Source organism: Panthera pardus, unplaced genomic scaffold (genome assembly GCF_024362965.1).
Source record: "Panthera pardus isolate Hobbes unplaced genomic scaffold, ASM2436296v1 HiC_scaffold_1, whole genome shotgun sequence".
Taxonomy (NCBI): Eukaryota; Metazoa; Chordata; class Mammalia; order Carnivora; family Felidae; genus Panthera; species Panthera pardus.
In genome coordinates, this window is record NW_026526654.1 from 24,643,513 (window position 1) to 24,663,505 (window position 19,993).

The window sequence follows — 19,993 nt, forward strand, 5'->3', positions numbered from 1 at the left end:
GGCAGAGATAAAGAGAGAGCAAGAGAATCCCAAGCAGGCTCCACACTGTCAGCTCAGAACCTGACAAGGGACTCCATCTCACAAACTGTGAGATCATGACCTGAGCTGAAATCGAGTTGGACACTTAACTGACTGAGCCACCCAGGTCCCCTTATGATTCTTATCTTTGATGATATATCATTGTGTTATATTTTAAATTTATTTAATTTATTATTTTTTTATTATAAGTGTACTTTTTCATCCCCATCCCCTATTTCACCCAACCCCCCCCCCCCCCCCCACCTACCTCCCCTCTGGTAACCATCAGTTTGTTCTCTATAGTTAAGAGTCTGTTTCTTGATTTCTCTCTCTCTCTCCCTCTTTTTTTCCTTTGCTCATTTGTTTTGTTTCTTAAATTCCATATATGAGTGAAATCATATGGCATTTGTCTTTCTCTGACTGAATCATTTTGCATAACATAATACTCTCTAGCTCCATCCATGTCATTGCAAATGGCAAGATTTCATTTTTTTATGGCTAAATAATATTCTATTGTGTATGTATATCACATCTGCTTTATCCACTCATCTATTGATAGACACTTGGATGATTCCATAGTTTGACTTTTATAAATAATGCTGCAATAAACATAGGGATGCATGTATCCCTTTGAATTAGTGTTTTTGTATTTTTTGGGTAAATATCCAATAGTACGATTACTGGATTGTGGGGTAGTTCTGTTTTTAACTTTTTGAGGAATCTCATCCTGTTTTCCACAGTGGCTGCACTAGTTTGCATTCCCAACAATAGTACAAGAGGGTTCCTTTCTCTCCACATCTTCTCCAATGCTTGTTTCTTGTGTTTTTTTTTTTTTTAATTTTAACCATCCTGACAACTGTGATGTAATATCTCATTGTAGTTTTGATTTACGTTTCCCTGATGAGTAATGTTGAGCATCTTTTCATGTGTCTGTTGGCCATCTGGATGTTTTCTTCAGAGAAATGTCTATTTATGTCTTCTGCCCATTTTAATTCTATTATTTGGTTTTTGGGTATTAAGTTGTCCCAGTTCTTTATATATTTTGGGTACTAACCCTTCGTTGGATATGTCATTTGCAGGTATCTTCTCCCATTCACTAGGTTGCCTTTTAGTTCTGTTGATTATTTCCTTTGCTGAGCAGAAGCTTTTTATTTTGATGTAGTCCCAATAGTTTATTTTTGCTTTTATTTCCCTTAGCCTCAGGAGACATAACTAGAAAAATGTTGCTGTGGCCGATGTCAGAGAAATTACTGCCTGTGCTCTCTTCATGGATTTTTATGGTTTCGGGTTTCACAGTTAGGTCTTAAATCCATTTTGAGTTTATTTTTGTGTATGGTGAAAGAAAGTGGCCCAGTTTCACGTTACAATATTTTAAAATGTGGATTCACGTCGCTTGGAGTTAAGTCACAGTAAGCAGGCTTCACAATAGACCAACCACATCTTAAGATCTGTTAATGATCTTGGTGTCTGTGGTGATTATTCTCCATTTGACACTTTTCATCTTCATCCATTCTCTTCTTCTCTGTCCTGCTTCGAAAAAAAAAACCAAAACACTCTTGGGCTGCTTTGAGGGCTGACCTCCAGTTGGTTTGGCCAGTGGGAGTCTTCATCAGAAGACTGATGGGCCAGAAAAGTGGGAAATGGAGGTTAGAGCTTCCTTTTCCCTTCCTGCTTCGGGGAAGCATGTCTGGTAGTATCTGCGTCCCCACCCATGACTATAGCTCTTCCTCCCAAACCCGCCCCCCACTGGGCACAGACACTACCTCTCCCCCTGCACCAGCAGTGTGGTTCTAACAGCTTCCCATCGTTGCCCTTCTCTAGGCCTCATTGTCACGAGATCACCCCACCCCAGCATCTTTGTAGAATTTGGAGGGGCTGGCAGCAAAGATTTTCTCCAGCACCACTCCCTCACAGCTGTAGAAATGTAAGATATAATTTCATTCATTCATTCATTCGCTCACTCATCCACACGTAAGCATTGTGCTGGGCACTGCTACAGACCCAATGACAGACATAAAACATGTCTCACAGGCCCCATACATATGTCATCATCTGTCTCTCCACCTCATCTCTCCCTTCCTCCTAGCCGGCATCCTGCTAACATCATGGTGTCTGTTGTCTTCTTATAGTGACGCTCCTTACGTTACTTAACTGGTGCTTCCTTACCTGGCACTTCTTACCTTAGTGCTCCTCTTCCTCCTCCATCTCTTCAATTCTTATTTAGCCTCCAAAATTCATCCATGCGACAGTTCTTCCAGGAAGCCTTCACCAAGTCTCTGGTCTTCTTCACATTTCTCTGTTTCAGGATTATTCTCAGAGTACTTGGTATAAAATATACCAGATACTGTGCTAAGCCTTTACATGCATTGTTTCCTGGATCCTCAAAACAGCCGTATGAGAGTGATACTATTATACCCCCATGTCACAGATTAGGAAAGTAAACCTCAGCTTGTTTAAATGCCAAGTCCAAGTTCACACAGCCAGTAAGTAGTGGAGCTGGGATCCTAACCCACGCGGTATGACTTCAAAGACCATCATGTAAAACCCCTTCACATTTAGCAAACACTAACAATCTGTTATAATTCTTGGGGTTTTTTTCTACTTGTTTCCACCACTCAATGACAATCTAAGGACATTATTTTACTCACCCATGCTCTTCTGGTGACTACCACAATGTCAGGGAAAGAATGAAATCATTCTCAATCTCAAAACCTACAGAAAGACCAACTCCATATTCCCTAATGCTTATACTTGCTTTGGAGAAATTTGCAATGTGGTGAGGGCTGGGAGCGGCTTACATTCCAGAATCGACTTTAAAAAAAATGATTCTTAATCACTGCTAAAATATGCTCAAAGAACTTTTGGCTTTTCTGTCAAGAGATTTTCTTTCCTGCGGATTTTTGCAGCAAAGTTAAGATTGTACATGAAATGATGTAAGAAATGACCGGTGCTTGTGCCGCTAATTTTATGTTTTTTTTTATCCCCAGAACCAGACCTTGAACATTTAAATAACCCAGTAGCATGTAATGCAATAGTAACCATGGTAATGGAGTGGGGGATGGGAAGGTGGAGCTTTGGGCTTCTGGGCATCTTCATGAGTTGTCTCACCCATAAAAGCGACTCTGGTACATTGGGTCCACATGGGTCTTTCAGGGTAGCCTCCCGTTTCTCAGTCAAGAGCAAGACGTGCTTATGTAGAAACACTATAATATATGATGGCTCTCTGGATTACTCTAATTCTTTGCAGGGCATGAGTTTTAGTGTCATATAGATCTGCATTGAATTTTGGTCCTACAATTTACTAAAGTGACTTTGAACAAGTTATTTAACCTCTGTGATAGAGTTTCCTCATCTGTAACCTAGAGATACTCCCTAAATCTATGACTATCAACTTTCTTATATGCATTAATATGACCACACCAGCCATTAGAAAAGAATGAAATACTTCTGGAACATTTACTAGGGCTCTCCTGCCTGCCTCAAGCCCTCTGTGCTTTCCCGTCACCCAGCTGTCTTGGTTTCTCCCATAAGACCTCCCTTCTTCAGATGTCCTCATGATCCAGTAAATAAGGGGTTAATGCCCAGTGCAGTATGGGCTTCCAGATCCTGTTCCAGGTGTGTAGGGGCCTTCCCACATTTGTTCTGATTCACAGGTGACTGTGTAAATATTTTGACTATCATCCTACCTAGAAGGGATTGTTGAGTAGATAAAATGTATCATTTATAAAGCTCTTTGCACAGTTCTTAACACTTAGTAAATACACAGCGTATGATATTTATAGTGAAGATTTATTTTCTCTTCTGGCCTCACATCTATTACCTCTTCTCTGGACACAGACCGTATTTTCATGTTTTCCATGCATAACCCCCCTGGATTGTGGGATGGCAGTAGCATACGAACATGCCTGGCCAATCAAAACATTTCATCTCTCCTACCCACGATGGTTGGTATAAGAATGGGGACATGACCCAAAGTGGATTCAATGAGCCATGCTTAGCTTAGAGCAACACACGAGGAAGAATTTGGAGTGGTTGCCAAGTATCCCCTAAAGCCCCTTCCAACTCTAAGAATTTATGTTATAAAACACCCAGTTGATGCTGATAAGAGTCATAGTCGACATTAAGAAGTGAAAGACTGCAATCTGAGTATTATGAGTACCTGCATCCAGCAATGCCTGTGTGCAATTCTGAGTTTTTCAGGAAGATTAATAAATTTCCTATCCCCCCTTTTTTGTTTAAATAAATTTAAGTGGGTATTTTGATGCTCACTGAAAGAGTCCTATAGCAGTGGCTTAATACTATGATTGTTTGGCAAACATATAGTAAGTACCTGCCCTGTGCCATTATTCTGGCTTCTGTTTTCATCCTCTGTGAGACTCGGTTCCCTTCAGCCACCCATCACATCTAGCATCTGGCCTCCTGGAGGATGAAGACATCGGTGCCTGTTTGCCACTGACACTTTGCTTCCTTTTAAGACTCCCAAAGAAAGATCTTTCTGCCCTACATTTTGTTACTTATCCAAGCTCTATCAATGAACTAATGATGTGCTCTTCATTGAGGCTGTGAAATCTCCTAAAGCAAAGGCCACGTTTTATAAATATTTATTGCTCCCTGTAAGCAATGTGTTTCCCCAACGCGAGTGAGTGATAGATGCTGGCCAACCCTCTTTAAAGTCAAATAAAATGGAGAAATATCCATTGTTTGTGATCAAGTAAGACTGTCACTACACTGATTTGCCCAGTTGACTAGTGACTTCTGGGCACTTAAAGTCTGATGCCCTAAGAGTCATTGGAACCCTTGTATCGACCTCTGATTCAGTAATAGATCTGGCCAAACTCACTGGTCTCTGAAATGTCTCTTTCCCTTGCTTTTGGCCTTGTTAGTAACTAAATCAGGTCAAGTTTGTGGCTTTCCAATCAGTTCTGCCATGGCCCGAACAACCCAAACCAACTGACTGTGGGAACTGTACTTATTATGTGACTAAATGGAAAATTATTATGTGCTCACTTTTTTTTCAGGTCACACCCTCTACCCATTGGGCATTTGAGCACAGAGTTACAATGCAGATTCTCTTGGCAAGCCTCCAATTGAGCTTTCTGGAACTTCTCTTTCCAACCATTCATACAGGTGAGGCCTGCCCTCTCGGCACATCCAGAGGGGAAATTTTAAGAAATGTCCCTGCTGAATCCTTTCTGGAAAAAATGAAGTTGCACAATTCTTTCAGAAAGTAGTTCCCTGGGGAGCTATTGTTTTCCAGAGCCTACTCAGATTCCCTGGAGTTGCACTAGGGAATAAGTTTGTATGATTACCGTGCAGGACCCTTGGTCCATTTTTCTGTGCATCTAGGCAGAGAACAGATCTATGACACATTCTTTTCTTTCTTTCTTTTTTTTTTTTAGAAGACAAGTGTTTAAGTTTATTTATTTATTTTTGAGAGAGAGAGAAAGCGTGAGGGAGGGAGGGGCAGAGAGAGAGGGAAAGAGAGAGAATCTCAAGCAGGCTCCACATTGTCAGCACAGAGCCCCATGTGGAGCTCGAACCCACAAGCCACGAGATCATGACCTGAGCTGAAGTCTGACACTTAACTGACTGAGCCGCCCAGGCACCCCCGTGACACATTCTTCATGCAGAAACTTTTCTTATTCCACAGAAGGGCCCTGCCAGGAACGCTTTCATTCAGCAGGACCCAACTTCAGGCATTTGATTTGATTTGATTTGATTTGATTACAACTTACTACTATCAGTCGAGTATTCTGCGAAAGAGACTTCGGTTTGGAAAGAACTCAGAGATTACTTGGTGACCACACCAAACTTCTCCTCCTAGGTCTTCCCAAAGTGGGTAGATTACACAGACAAAAGTGAATCTGATGAGCAGCCCTGAGTGGCCCTTCGTTCTCTATGGAAAATATGCAAAGAGGCTCTTTTATAATACAAGGGAGTGAACCCAAAAAGATTACACATAGTAAGTTTTTCACAGACTAACCTGAAAACCGGGGACTTCTCGGCTGAAGTGCATCAGGGGAGGGAAATTGGAATAAAATACCGAGTACAAGAAAGGCCAACAGAGTCATGTTCAAAACCACATGGGAACTGCACTGACAAATACAGAACACATAATAAGATATTCCACATGAACATTTGAAGTATATCAACATAGGTATCTAAATTCCCTAATTACTGTGTTCAAAGGAGCAAATATTAAGGTACCACAGCTATCTACCAAGTATTTACTTTGGAGATAAATTTTTCCATGCTTGCTTTTAATCCTTAGGCAGTTTTTTTTTTTTTTTTTGAGAAAAAAATATCAGATGAAATTCCCAGCCACTTCTAATTATGCAAAAGAAGAAAACGAGATGCCTTTCTTAATATAAAGAAGAAACATTACAGTGGACTCCATGTTACTTTGATGGGTCTTTCTGTGTGAAGTTTTTGGTGATGCAATTTTGACACGTAACTTCCTACAGATAAAGGTCTATAAGATCTCTCTCTTCAGGAAGCACTTTGGTGACGATTGACCAAAAGAGCCAGAGAAAGTGGGCAGATCTATGGAGTAAGCTCATTCATTCGTTATTCATTCATTCCTATATAGAGGACTTAAACTGATAAGCCAATGAGCTAATAATCTAAGTCACTCATCTTTCAGTTTCCAGGGACTTGGTGGGTAAGTATAAAACAGGAATTGGGCTTTGAGACAGAGGGTCATTTCTGATCATTAAATAGAATTAGCCTATCTCGGAGGACTTCCAAAGAAAACAGTATACAGCGTGGAAGCCACAGGTTTGGTAAAGCATCCCAGGGTTCCTCAATCCCAGCTATACAAAAGGATTACCTGAGGGGCTTCCAAGAAACTAGACAATTCCCCACCCCCCAAAGAATCTGGCTTAGTGGTTCAGGGGTCAACTGGGCATCAATTGCTTCTAAAAAGCTCTCCGAGTGAATCTGCTGTGTAGCCAGGATTAAGAACCACTGAGCCAAAGACCATTTAGAACATTCAATAAGGGAGCAAAATTGGTAGGTCTAACTCCAAGAATCCACTTAATTAAATACATTTTATTTTTATTTAACATTTATATATTTTTTGGGAGACAGAGACAGAGCAAGAGCAGGGGAGGTGCAGAGAGAGGGAGACAACAGAATCGGAAGCAGGCTCCAGGCTCTGAGCTGTCAGCACAGAGCTCGACACGGGGCTCAAGCTCACGAACTGTGAGATCATGACCTGAGCCGAAGTTGGTCGCTTAATCGATTGAGCCACCCAGGCGCCCCAATTAAATACATTTTAGATGGGACTTTCAGGATTCTGGAGGTTTTAAAATCTCTGTGGTAGAGAGGCAAAGAACAATATAGGAAGCAGGAAAAACTGGGTTTGATGACTGGTTCTACCTCTAATTGGCACTGTGCTTGAACAAGATACTTCTTTAAGACTGTATTGCCTGAAAAATAGGAGTAATACTTCATGAGGTTTTTTTTTTTTTTTTTTTGAGGAAATCAAATTGTCATCATAATGTCTAGCATGGTACCTAGTTCTTAGCAAGTGTGGGAGGTTGAAAAATGATCCCCCAAAAGATATCCATGTCAAATTCCTAGAACTGGCAGATCTTACCTTTTCTGAAAACAGGGTCTTTTCTGATGTGATTCGGGATCTTGAGATGAGATCATCGTGGGTTTTCCAGGTAGGCCCTAAATCCTATGCCAAGTGTCCTCATGAGAGAGGCAGAGGGAGGTTTGAGACAGACACACGGAGGAGACACCCAAGAGGAGAAGGGTCACATGAAGACAGAGGCAGGATTGGAGTAATGTGGTCACAAGCCAAGGAGCACCAAGGACTGTGGAAGCCACCAGAAAAGAGAGAGGGAAGGCGTGGACGGGATTCTCCCTCACAGTCCCCAGAAGGAATCAGCCCTGCCCACGCCTTGGTTTTGGATGTCTGGCCTCCAGAACTGTCAGAGAATGAATTTCCATCATTTGAAGCCACCACATTTGTGCTGTTTTTCTCCGGCAGCCCTAACAAATGAATAGAGTAAAAAGTCAATGAGTGCTGGGGCGCCTGGGTGGCTCAGTTGGTTGAGCGTCCGACTTCGGCTCAGGTCATGATCTCACGATCTGTGAGTTTGAGCCCCGTGTCAGGCTCTGCGCCTGACCGCTCAGAGCCTGGAGCCTGTTTCGGATTCTGTGTCTCCCTCTCTCTCTGACCCTCCCCCGTTCATGCTTTGGCTCTCTCTGTCTCAAAAATAAATAAACGTTAAAAAAAATTAAAAAAAAAAAGTCAATGAGTGCTGACTTGCTTCATGATTAGGACAGAAGAGGAAGCTCTAGAAAAGAAGCATTTGGCATCATTTTCAGGCAGAAGCCAAGCCCTTCTATGGAGAGTCTAAAGATGTTTCTAGAGCAGAACAAACACTGAAATACGAAGAACAAACCATACACTCGAAAAGCTGGAGTAGTAGGGGTGCTAGCAGTCTTCCTCTGGGCTTTCTTTCACAGGGAGCCCAGGATGGGACGCATGACCCACCACGAAATGCCCGTATGTCCCCGCCAGCGTGGCTGAAGACTATACCAAGTGATGGCAAGGATGTGGACCCACTGGAGCTCTCGTACACTGCTCTGGGTACCTAAAAGGGAAAATGGTGTTTTCTTCAAAAGGTATAAACCTATGCCTAACATGTAACCTCGCCACCTCGCCCTGAGGCATTTACCCAAGAGAAATGGAAACATATGTCCACACAAAGACTCGTTCGTACTGAGTTTTCATAGCAGCTTTACTGGAATACCCCCCAAATGGAAACAACCCCAATGTCCATCAACTGGTGAACAGATAAACAATGAAATACTAATTACCAATAAAAAGGAACCATCTACTGATGCCTTTAACAACTTGAATGAATATCAAAACCATTATTGGGAGTTAAATAAAACAGATACGAAAGAGTATATACTGTATTATTCCGCTGATAACAAATGTTTGGAAAATGAAAGGTAATCTATAATAACAGAAAGCAGATGAACACTGGGCGACCAGTGAAGTGCGGAGAGGTGTTGGGGGAGGGGGGAGGCCAGAAGGGATGGAAAGCAAAGAAACACGAAGGATCTTTTGTAGTGATGGAAAGTTAGGGTCTTGTTAGCAGTTGTGATTTCATGGGTCTATAAGTTTCTGAAAACTCTTCAAAGTGCAGATTTTAAGAATGTGCAGTTCATTTCCGGTGAACTATGCCTCAATAATGTTGTTAGAAAAGAAATGTTAGCATCCACCTCGGGGAGAGCAAGGGGGCCAAGTGAAAGGCCATTGGGAATCCAACACTGGAGAGAACGTGGAAGGGCTGAACGGCATGACGGAAGAGACGGTGTTCTGGATCCAGTATCAGCAGAGGGGTAGGGAAAGCGGACTGCTTCAGAAGGTTTCATGGTAACTATTTAAATGAGTAACCAAGCGATGTGAGGAGCACAGGAGTTCCCCTTTCAGTCAGGCCCTCATTTCTCAGGATCCGGAGCCTGTCTGCACAACGCTCAAGTCTGCTCCCTGGTGCTTGGGCAGAATTCTAGTTATGGGTTTGTCTTCTCTGGGAGAAATGCCCTCTCCGGCTCCTGTTCAATACGCCTGTCTTCCAGGGCACACGCTGAGTGTGGGGTCCCGGGTCATTCTCTAGACTCCTGGGCCAGCCCCCGCTCCCTGAAAAAAGCCCACTAGCGCCCTCATTTCAATTTCCCGAGTAGATGGCTTGTACTCTCTGCTTGAGTGTTTATTCTGCTCCAGAAAACATCTTTAGACCCACGGTAAAAGGACTTTGCCTTAGTCGTCTTTGAACAAAGCAGAACAGTTTTTACTTTTCCACTTTAAACCAGGATATGTGGGGCCCCTGGGTGGCTCAGTCGGTTAGGCATCCGACTGTGGCTCAGGTCATGATCTCACGGTTGGTGGGTTCGAGCCCTGTGTCAGGCTCTGCAGTGACAGTGAGGAGCCTGCTTGGGATTCTCTCTCTCTCCCCCTCGCTCTCTGCCCTTCCAGCCCGTTTTCACGAGCGCCCTCTCCCTCTCCATCTCTCTCAAAATAAATAAATAAACTTAAGAAAATTGTCATTATATTACATACACAGCTTTATTTCCTGCTCCTTTTTTTCTTTAAAAATCATTACCTTTTGGCCACTTTTCTGTGTTATTACTTGGCCTTCGTAAATATTATCTTTAATGGCTGCGTAATATTTCATTGAGTGGCTGTGCCATTGTTAACCATGGCCCTATTAGCAGAGAGTTTGGAAAACAATTAGATGGGGATTTCACACAGACAGATTTCACTCAAGATATTAAAGGAGGAGGCCTGATGGGTGAAAGATCCCTTGACCCGAAGTAGGTCTCAGACTTTGCTTCAAGCTGACTTCTTAGCCGGTAACCTTAGCTTATGTCATTACTTCACCACAGCCTCTTGCTTGCTCAGCCATAAGTCCTACATCCATGTAGCTGTTTATGGTTCCTTCTAGCTTTACGACTCTGGGATTCTGTGGGGCACCTGTCTGGCTCAGTCACTGGAACATGAGACTCTTATTCTCAGGATTGTGAGTTCAAGTCCCATGTTGGGTATAGAGATTACTTAAAACCTTGAAAAAAAAATATTCTGGGACTCTGTGATCTACTCCACTAAAATGCCTGATTTGACCACCCAGGTTTCTTACCCATCTGTTCATTCTTCATATTTTCTATGGATTTGAACTGAAGTCATTTGAGTGCAATAGGCCCTCAAGAAACCTTCATTTTGACAGACCTCAGTGGGAGGAAAACCGATTTAATTCCTTCATTTATAGAAATAAGTATTTTGAAAGAGCCGACCTGTTTTCTACACATTCACTCAGGATAGTTCTAATTTATTTCATGTCACATCATTGAGAATGCCCAAAATTAACATGAGTTTCAATGTCAACAGTGGTCTAGAAATCAGGAAACACACAAGACCAGGTGGGCAAGGACATGGTAAAAATACACATCTTACTAATATCTACAATTGAAATGAATCTTCAGGCTTGGAAAGGCTCCTCTGAATTACACGGAGCTCACTGGATTTGTCCCATACGTAACAACTAACAACTTTAAATTTGCAAGATTGTACGCCTCCAAAAATAATAGGAGAGACTCCTGCCTGGCTGGCTGGAGCCCGGTAAACAACTCCATTAATTAAAAGGTGCAAGTCATTAGCATATGTTACTACTGTTACTATGTACTTCTCTCTAATGTAACTTACATTTGTGCTTCTTTTGACCCTTAAAACAAACCCCAGCAGTTTCTATTTTGTATTTACTGAATAGCATTATTATAGAGTAAGGTAATCTCTTTATGTCTATTGGAGGACGAATCCAGCCTTAATAATTTAATCACCACTTGTAGAAATTTAAGATGCAGAGTCACGTTTCAAAAGCAAAAACATTAGTGCTTAGAAATATGAAATCAGTGTATACAAATGACTATTTAACCAATATTCCCAAGTGATATTGTTATATGCTGGTTAACAACTTCACCTAGAATATCACATAGTGGTTAGCGCATTAACAACAGAAAAGCATACAGGAAAATATAACAGATACAAAATGATGGCACATCCTTGGTGGTCCTCCACAGAAAACAGTGAAGGATGGTGGGAAACAAAGTAAAAATATAATTTCCCCAACTGTCTTACAAATTTTAATAAAATATTTTAGCCAACTGTTTTCCTAAAATGGAACTAAATTTTAGTATAAAAATACCTTCTTTCAGTCCTCATTTTGGTGTTTTTTCCTTTGTTTTCTTTTTTAATTGTTTATTTATTTATTATTTTGAGAAAGAGAGAATGCATGATCAGGGAGAGGCAGAGAGAGAGAGAGAGAGAGAGAGAGAGGATCCCCAGCAGGCTCCGCCCTGTCAGTGCAGAGCCCCATGCGGGGCTCAGTCTCATGAAACATGAGATCATGACCTGAGCCGAAATCAAGAGTCGGACGCTTACCTGATTGAACCATCCAGGCACCCCATTTTGTTTTTTTATGAAAGGTAGAAGCTTTGGAAAATTGAGCTCATTAGATTACTATGAAAGTCGGTGTACTTTCTCTCAATCCTGCAAATTATTTTAGATTAGCAGAATCTTAAGAAGATCACCAGTTCATATCTTATAGAAGTTCACCACACTTTAAACAAGAGCCTTCTTAACTTTGCCAACTGAGTTTTACTTTATAAAGAAAATTACATTTGAGTTGGTTTAAATGACCAGAAACAGTGAAAGTCTATTGATTTTTCAAGATAAAAAAATGTTCCAGCTGCTCTGTGGGCTTGGAAATGTCTTCATTTACCATAAAAATGCATGGTATGTCTCCTTCATTTACTGAAGATACCTTAGGGTAGGAATTCATTCAATCAGGAGAGCCATTGATCAATACGGAAGTGGATAACCCATTCATTCAGTTCATTCATTTAATATATGTATGAAGTGTTTCCTACGTGCCCATACATTGGAGGAAAATACTAATTATCAATTCTTAGATCACAATCAGATGCTCCTGAAGAGTCACCGTAAAGTCTTCATGGACACACCCCCTCCGAATTTTAATTCTCAAAAATAATTCTAGCAATTGCTTGCACACACCTAACATATCCCTCCATCTATGTCCTCAGTCATTGTTCACAGAGAGTCTCCCATGTGCAAAAGGCTGTGGCAGACTCACACATAAATAAAATCAATCCCCTACCATCCAAGTGCTTACCACCTGGCAGGCAAGGGAGACGACGTTACCAATAACAACAGTCCTGGAGGGTAGAAAGGGCTAAGTGTGTATGAGGATCTGCCGAAGCTCAGAGGAGGAAGAAATTACTTCTGTTCGGGGAATGGGGTATAATTACTTGTTAGATTTTCTTTCTTCCCTGATGTAGTCTAAGCTCTGTGAAATCAGGGCATGGGTGTGCCTGTCTTAGTTGAATCCTCAAGAAGGAATGCATACCTGATACATACTAGGTGTGCAAAAATATTTGTCTAATGAATGAAATGACTTGGCATTTGACTTAGGTTGTAAAAGATTAGGATTCGGTTACATGGACAAAGGAGGTGGTAGGGGGCATTCCTGATGAGGGCAGTGTGAATTGGAGGGGAAGTGCAGGTGCATAGCACAGCTTTACATTTCCAGGTTGAATTAGTCAGGGTAATTAACATGAGGTGCTGCAGTAGAAAAATCCCAATTCTCAAAGGCTTAATACAATAATGTTTTATTTCTCTCTCAGGTCAGCACTTAACGCGGGTTGGGCAGCCCTCCCTCCTTATTTTGCAGCTCCACCATGTGGAATACATGGCCTCCAAGGTTGCCATAGAGGGGAAACAAAGGGATGGAGGGGACGTGCAGGTGCCTCGAGCAGGTGCCTTGGCCTTTGCTCACGGTCAATTAGAACTAATCCTGTGGCCAATCTAACTGCAAGGGAGGCTGGGAATGTGGGGCAAGAAAGAGAATATTTGGCGAGCACTATCTCTCTGCCACTTAAGTCTATGTTTATTTGTATATCACCTGTGTGTGTTTTCATTTGTATAATTTTCATTTGCCCCCATTTCCTCTAGGCTTTTCCAGATCACAGATGAAAACCTCTTACTTCCTTTGTCACTCCCATAGACTAAAGGTAAGTGCTGTATCCTATCTAGCTGCTTAATAAATGCTGCTGATAGTAATGATTACATTCAAGTCTCACACTGTGCACATGAATAATCCGAATTTTATTCATAAATACAAGAGATGGAGTGTAATCATTTATTTGAGTATAATGTATTTGAATTGGAAATTTGAGGTTAAGAGGTTTTCATTTTGAGCTAACCAAAAAGGAGACTTCTGCCTAATGTTTCTATCTATTCAAGCTTTCTGTGCCTCAGTTTCCTCATCTGAGAAATGGGATTATGAGACTCATTGATAAGATTCTTTGTTTCCTCCAATAACCCTAATGCTCTGATCAAGGATGAACCACATAAGGATTAAATACTTGACTTTCATACATTACACATAATTACACATGTATGTTACATGTGTGAAAGCAATTGCTAGAATTATTTTTGAGAATTAAAATTCAGAGGGGGTGTGTCCAGGAAGGCTTTACAGCAGGAAGGTGTAATGGGCACCTTGTATGTGGTCTTTGATGTGTTCCTAACATTTATTTCTTTAATTTTGTTTTTTTGTTTCCTGTGAGAATGGAAAAGGAGTTGGGATTAGTCAGAAGAGTAGTGGGTGAATGTTTGATTGAGAAGGAAATAAAACAGGGGGGAGTTGGGTAAAGATTGCGATGAATTTTAAACTAAAAAAAAATGGGAATAGGTCAAGCTGAATTCATTCTGGATTTGAATTAGGCATAATTTAGCCGAGCATCAGAAAAAATGTGTACAAATAAACAAAACCTTGTGTGAATTCTTTGAAAATGCTAGGGTCTTGGACTCAGGGCAAATTTGTAGTTAAGAAGAAATCTTGGTGGCAGATACCCTCTGGCCGTCAGGCATGGGACTATTTCTCTCCATCAGTCTTTCTCCACCCTCAGGGCGAAGATACAGTGGGCTCCCAACCCCAGGGATTCTGATTCTGTAGGTCTGGGGTGGGACCTGAGAATCTGCATTTATAACATATGCTATTGATGCTGCTGGCCTGAGGGCTAAACTTTGCGAACCACTGTTTTAGCTCCTTCTTTGTGAAGATGACTCAAGGAGGGAGAGGAGGAGAAGCCACAGCCCATCAATGTCTCTGGGCATCACACCCTACTTGGCTGGGTAAGATCACACTCCACGGGCTGGGGTAGCATCCACTCAGCACATCTTGCTAATTTAATTTCTGGAATGGAAATGGGATCAGGGGGAGGACGGATATTTGCATCGCTTGCAGACAGAGTCAATTGAGGCGATCATTTTAGGTTCCAGTTCTTTCACAGAATTTGAGGTCTGAGAGGGAGGTTACAAATGCTTTGAGAGGAAATACATTGTGAGAGAGGCAACCTAAACTCAGTTTATTCCATTTGGTTTGTCAGTGGAGTGAGGGATATTATAGCTACATACGGGTCTCATGGTCAACACAGCACTTGCATTGACCAGGTCAACATTCTGTAGGACAGTGATTTTTTTTTTTTAAATTTTTTAAAGCTTATTTATTTATTTATTTTGAGAGAGACAGAGAGAGCAAGCGGGGTAGGGGCAGAGAGAGAGAGGGAGAGAGAAAACCCCAAGCAGGGTCCACATTGTCAGCGCAGAGCCTGATGTGGGGCTTGAACTCATGAACAGGGAGATCACGACCTGAGCCGAAACCAAGAGTCAGACACTGAAACGACTGAGCCACCCAGGCGCCCCTGTAGGGCAGTGATTTAAAACATAGCTTGATGTAAGTTTTGTAAAACTCATATAGAGACTCTTTCATGTGTCCAAATCAAAAATACCTGGATCGGAAGGGACAAGTTAGTAGCTGAGATAAGTTTGTCCAAGGGAGCTTGTCGAAGTCAGTCTCTCAGATAGCTAAACCAGAAAAAAGAATCTCCAAATTGCTAATTCAGTCACTGTGCACAGAGGAATCTTTCGTCTTGTGTATAAGTGAGTCTCCTTTTACTATAAACAAATAGCAACTACTTAGTAATTTTTATTAATAGAGTTTCTGTACATACAATACTACTTTCAAGTCTGATATCATATTACACAAGTGCCTTGTAAAGTAGGTAATAAATGCTCAAATTATAAGGAATGTAGAAATGCTAAGGCAGCCTTGCAAATTGGCATGAAAATAAATCAGGCCGTACAAAGTTTTAATCACCTTTCCACACACTAGGAGTTTCACATGGAATAAAATAATAAAAACTGTAGCATTTTTTACCTGCCTGGCACAAGTTGCTACTCTCTAAGGGTTTAGTGGGCACATGTTCAGAAGCTAGGCAAGAGCGCATTGCCACAGATTAGTTTCTTAGGGAGAAAGTAAAGGTTGAGCCCATGTCTCTCCCCCACCCCCCTCCCGCCGGAGCTATTGTGGATATTAACTGGTCTAACACCGTGCCTATAACTTCCTTCTCTAGGCTGTACAAGAAACTTACTGGCAAAGAGGATATTTCAATAGAATCCTGAGAAATATTCAGGGCAAGATTCCAAACTCCACGCATGGTTGGGCTTTTAGAAACACTGCTTATTGGTGATGATTCTTAAGCACAGTGCCTCTGACTTTCCATCTTTGTTCTGATCTTCCAGGGAATTAGAGGACACACACACACACACACACACACACACACACTCCTTCATTCTTCAGTATAGGCATATATCTGGATTGGGCAAAGACTTCTTACCCTTACTTTAAGGGAATCACAGTCCATAATTAATGCAAGTGATTCTTTCACAGAAATTCTATGAAGTTCTTGGCACCTGGCCCTTGAACAATACTTCCTGTCCACTAATTTCCTTCTTCACACCCGCCTCTAGACCTGACTTTACCAGTCTTGCGTATTTGTCTTGAACTGCTGGGTCCCGCCATACCTTGCTTTAAGCCCAGTAACCCTGCAATTCCTATAAAAAGTTTGGCAGTCATGCCCCACTTCTCAGCAAGACTTAATAACAGTGATCTTCAGGAAGGTCTCATAATACTAGGTCATCATTATTTGTATAATATATGCTATTAAGAATTATCACAAATAATGGAAACTAAACTGCACTTGTAAAAATAAAGAAACAAAGTACACGCTGTGGTGTGGCCGTCCAGAATGATTCTCCCAGGCACAGGGGTGAATTAGTTAAGGGTGAAATGAGTGTAATGAAAAACCTATAGTCAAGTTTCACTTGTGTGTTGCAAGCAGTAGTTTGGGTTTGTTGAACTTTGCTTTGGTTTTTACCCACTGATACTTAAATATTATATTATGACATTTTAAATAGATGATATCTTAATAAACTGCACCCATATGCATAACACTCTGGCTAGTCGACATTATCCAATTTCCCGAGAATAAGAGAATAGTGGATGGCAGGGGTGCAAAAAGGCAATCTGAGTAGTCATGAGGAAAAAACCCCAGATTTCTGAACTACAAGATGAGAAGCATCAGAATACAGCCACGGGACAAGTTTCACCAATAATATTAATCATGGCCGCCACTCACGGAGTGCTACCCAAGGACCATTTTGTGGTTGAGGAAACAGAGGTATAGAATAGATGGCTTGTCTGAGGTCACATAGTCATTGGTGGAGCCGAGGTGTGAGCACAGGTCTGAATCTGAAGCTTTGCTGTTAATCCACAGCACTGTGCTCTCTCTCCGTAGAAAAATGAAAATCCAGTCTCTGGAAGCCAGGGGGTTGGTGCAATGGTGACTGGGCTGCCCCTCTCTTCTGCTACAGGTTTCAGGCCAATGTCCCGACCCTCCTGGCCACACAAAAGCCCAACCAGGGACTCAATGCTCTGTGTCTCAGCAAAGGAATTTGAGAGGTTTTCCACAGTTTTTCTCGGAGTATCTCCTTACCGCTGCCCTACCAATTTGAAAGATGGGATCTCCACTCGCTAGGGCTAGCCCTCAATTAAGGGTTAGAGAAAAGAGAGACATGCCAGTCTCGGCCACCGCTGCCTGTCAGACAGGCTTAGTCACCCTATAAAGGCTGGTGGTGAGAACGCGCTAATGCTCTGATGGCGTTACAAGGCTCGGGACGGGGTTCACAGAAGTGATCTTTGTTCTCATCAACCAAAGAAAGAACAGAAAGGAGTTCTAGTTTGTTCAAATTCCTGCTGTCCCCAAAGCTGTATCTCAAGCATATTTACATGGAGGGCTAGGACCGGCCTTGTCAAGATACTTGGAGGGTTACTCAAGCCCTGAGGTGATGCTCAAACCAGACTTCTTTGGGGAGAGGCTGGCAGAGAATATGGAATAAGGCTAACCTCAGGTGCTCCCTCCAACTCCACACGTCTCCTGCTCACTGCCGAGGAGAACTGCAAACATGGAGCAGATTTCCGCATGCTAGGCCCATGGGGTGGGGGCGGGGGGTTGCAGTAGACCCTGGATGCTTCCTTTCTTCTTTTGCAATAATGCAGAAAGCTATGTAATAGCTAAATACTCTCAGGAGCACTCTGGCCCTGCCCAACGTTACCTGGCCAAGATAGCATGATTCACCCTGGCTGAGGTAGCATCAGGTGTAAAGGGTCAGTGGCCCCCCCAGACTCCCACTTTCGGGAATGCCCTGCCCTCCAACACTGGCTGCTTACACTCCTTCATTTCTCAGACTCCAGGACGTCTTATGGATGCTTTACGGTGAAGCTAATGCTAACTGAAGGAATGCCCCTTGTATTTTCCTACAAAATCCCCAGCACTTATTACCTCTCCAGTCACCATCGGAAGTGCTTACCATTCTTTTTGCACTGATTCGTCATCAAGGTTGACAGAAGCACCTTTTTTGCCTTTTATGAATGAACTCATCCTCCTCCTGTCCTACCTTAGACGTCCTTAGATGCCTTATAACTCATTGCCAGACTTCCACCATCAATTGTACCAAAGATGTCCCTCTTTGACTAGCCCTTTGATTGTGCTCCTGCCTCCTCAGAACCTGTCAGAAGACTTTTATTTTCTACTCTCAGCAAATGACACTTAGGATCACAGGCCCTTCACTCAAGCTGGTTATCATTATGCATCCATTGCTTGCTTTTTTCTCCCATCTGTTAGTACCAAACACCCTGCCTTCATGAAATCCTATTCTTTATTTTAAAAACAGTTAAATCAATAAATAGGGTAAGAAATAGCTCTTCTCTATAGCAGAATGCTGATTAATAAACGAGGGAGGAATGCTTGAAGTAGAAAATTACCACTTGGCAAACACCACAGTAATAACTATTGTAGGCAAGAATCAAGGGTGGATAATAAAATTAATGGGCATAAGTATAATGAGAAACAGAATATTTGCACAATCTCAGTGTTTTCCCATAAGAAGCTCATTCATTACAAAGGGAAAATGGTAGCCTTTCTGTGGAGAAACTCAGGTGCCACCAGAACCAAATGATGAAAATGAACGCCACCCAGAATGAGACACGCTGACATTATGTGCTTGATAGGGGCACAACACGCTTCAGTGGAATTCTTGCCAAAAGAGGACACAATGCAAATCTAATCAAGAGGATACATCAGAAAGATTCCAACTGAGGAATATTCTAGAAAATAATGGGGCAGTGCTCTTCAGAAGTGCCAAGGTCATGAAAGGCAAAGAAAGACTGATGAACAGATTCAGATTACAAGTAAAGAAACATGACAACTAAATACATGTGTGGTCCTGTATTGTATCCTAGATCAGACAATGGCTGTTAATGGAACAGTTGGTGAAATCTGAATGTCTGTAGACCAGTTAATAGTATGGTAACCATGTTAACTTTCTGGTTTTGATCATTGTTCTGTGGTTATGTAGGATGTTAACCTATGAAGATGAGTGAATATATACAATGGAATATTACTCAACCATCAAAATTATGAAATCTTGCCACTTGCAATGACATGGATGGAGCTAGAATGTATTATGCCAAGCAAAACAACTCAGTCAGAGAAAGACAAATACTATATGATTTCACTCACTTGGAATTTAAGAAACAAAACAGATGAACATAGGAGAAAGAAAAAAAGAGGGAGGCAAGCCATAAGAAAGACTCAACTATAGAGAAAAAACCAAGGGTCAATGGAAGAAGGTAGGTGGGAGGATGGTCTAAATGGGTGATGGGTATGAAGGGGGCCACTTGTTGTAATGAGCACTGGGTGTTCTATGTAACTGAGGAATCACTAAATCCTACTCCTCAAACCAACATTACACTATATGTTAACGAACTAGAATTTAAGTAAAAACCTGAAACAGGAACAAAACAATTTTTTAATGAAGAAAGATTTAGTGAAAGACATAGGAATTGTTTTGCTGTATTTGCAACTTTTTTTGGAAGTCAGAAATTATTGACGATTAAAGGTTAAACATGTTTTTAAACTTTCTCTAACAACCAATTTAAGTGTGATTTCCCTAAAACCTGCTATGTAAACTTTA

The 19,993-nt window shown here is 41.7% G+C and overlaps 1 long non-coding RNA gene across 2 annotated transcripts in view; it reads left to right on the forward strand.

The window, feature by feature from the left end:
* Positions 1-19,689, forward strand: part of LOC109264161 (uncharacterized) — a 30,129-nt gene extending 10,440 nt beyond the window's left edge. For both annotated transcript variants that reach the window (XR_002078616.2, XR_008419405.1), the window contains exons 3-6: positions 5,037-5,145; positions 13,568-13,626; positions 14,664-14,752; positions 18,206-19,689. This is a non-coding gene — a long non-coding RNA (uncharacterized LOC109264161). The remainder of the gene's footprint in view (positions 1-5,036; positions 5,146-13,567; positions 13,627-14,663; positions 14,753-18,205) is intronic.
* Positions 19,690-19,993: the final 304 nt, after the last annotated feature.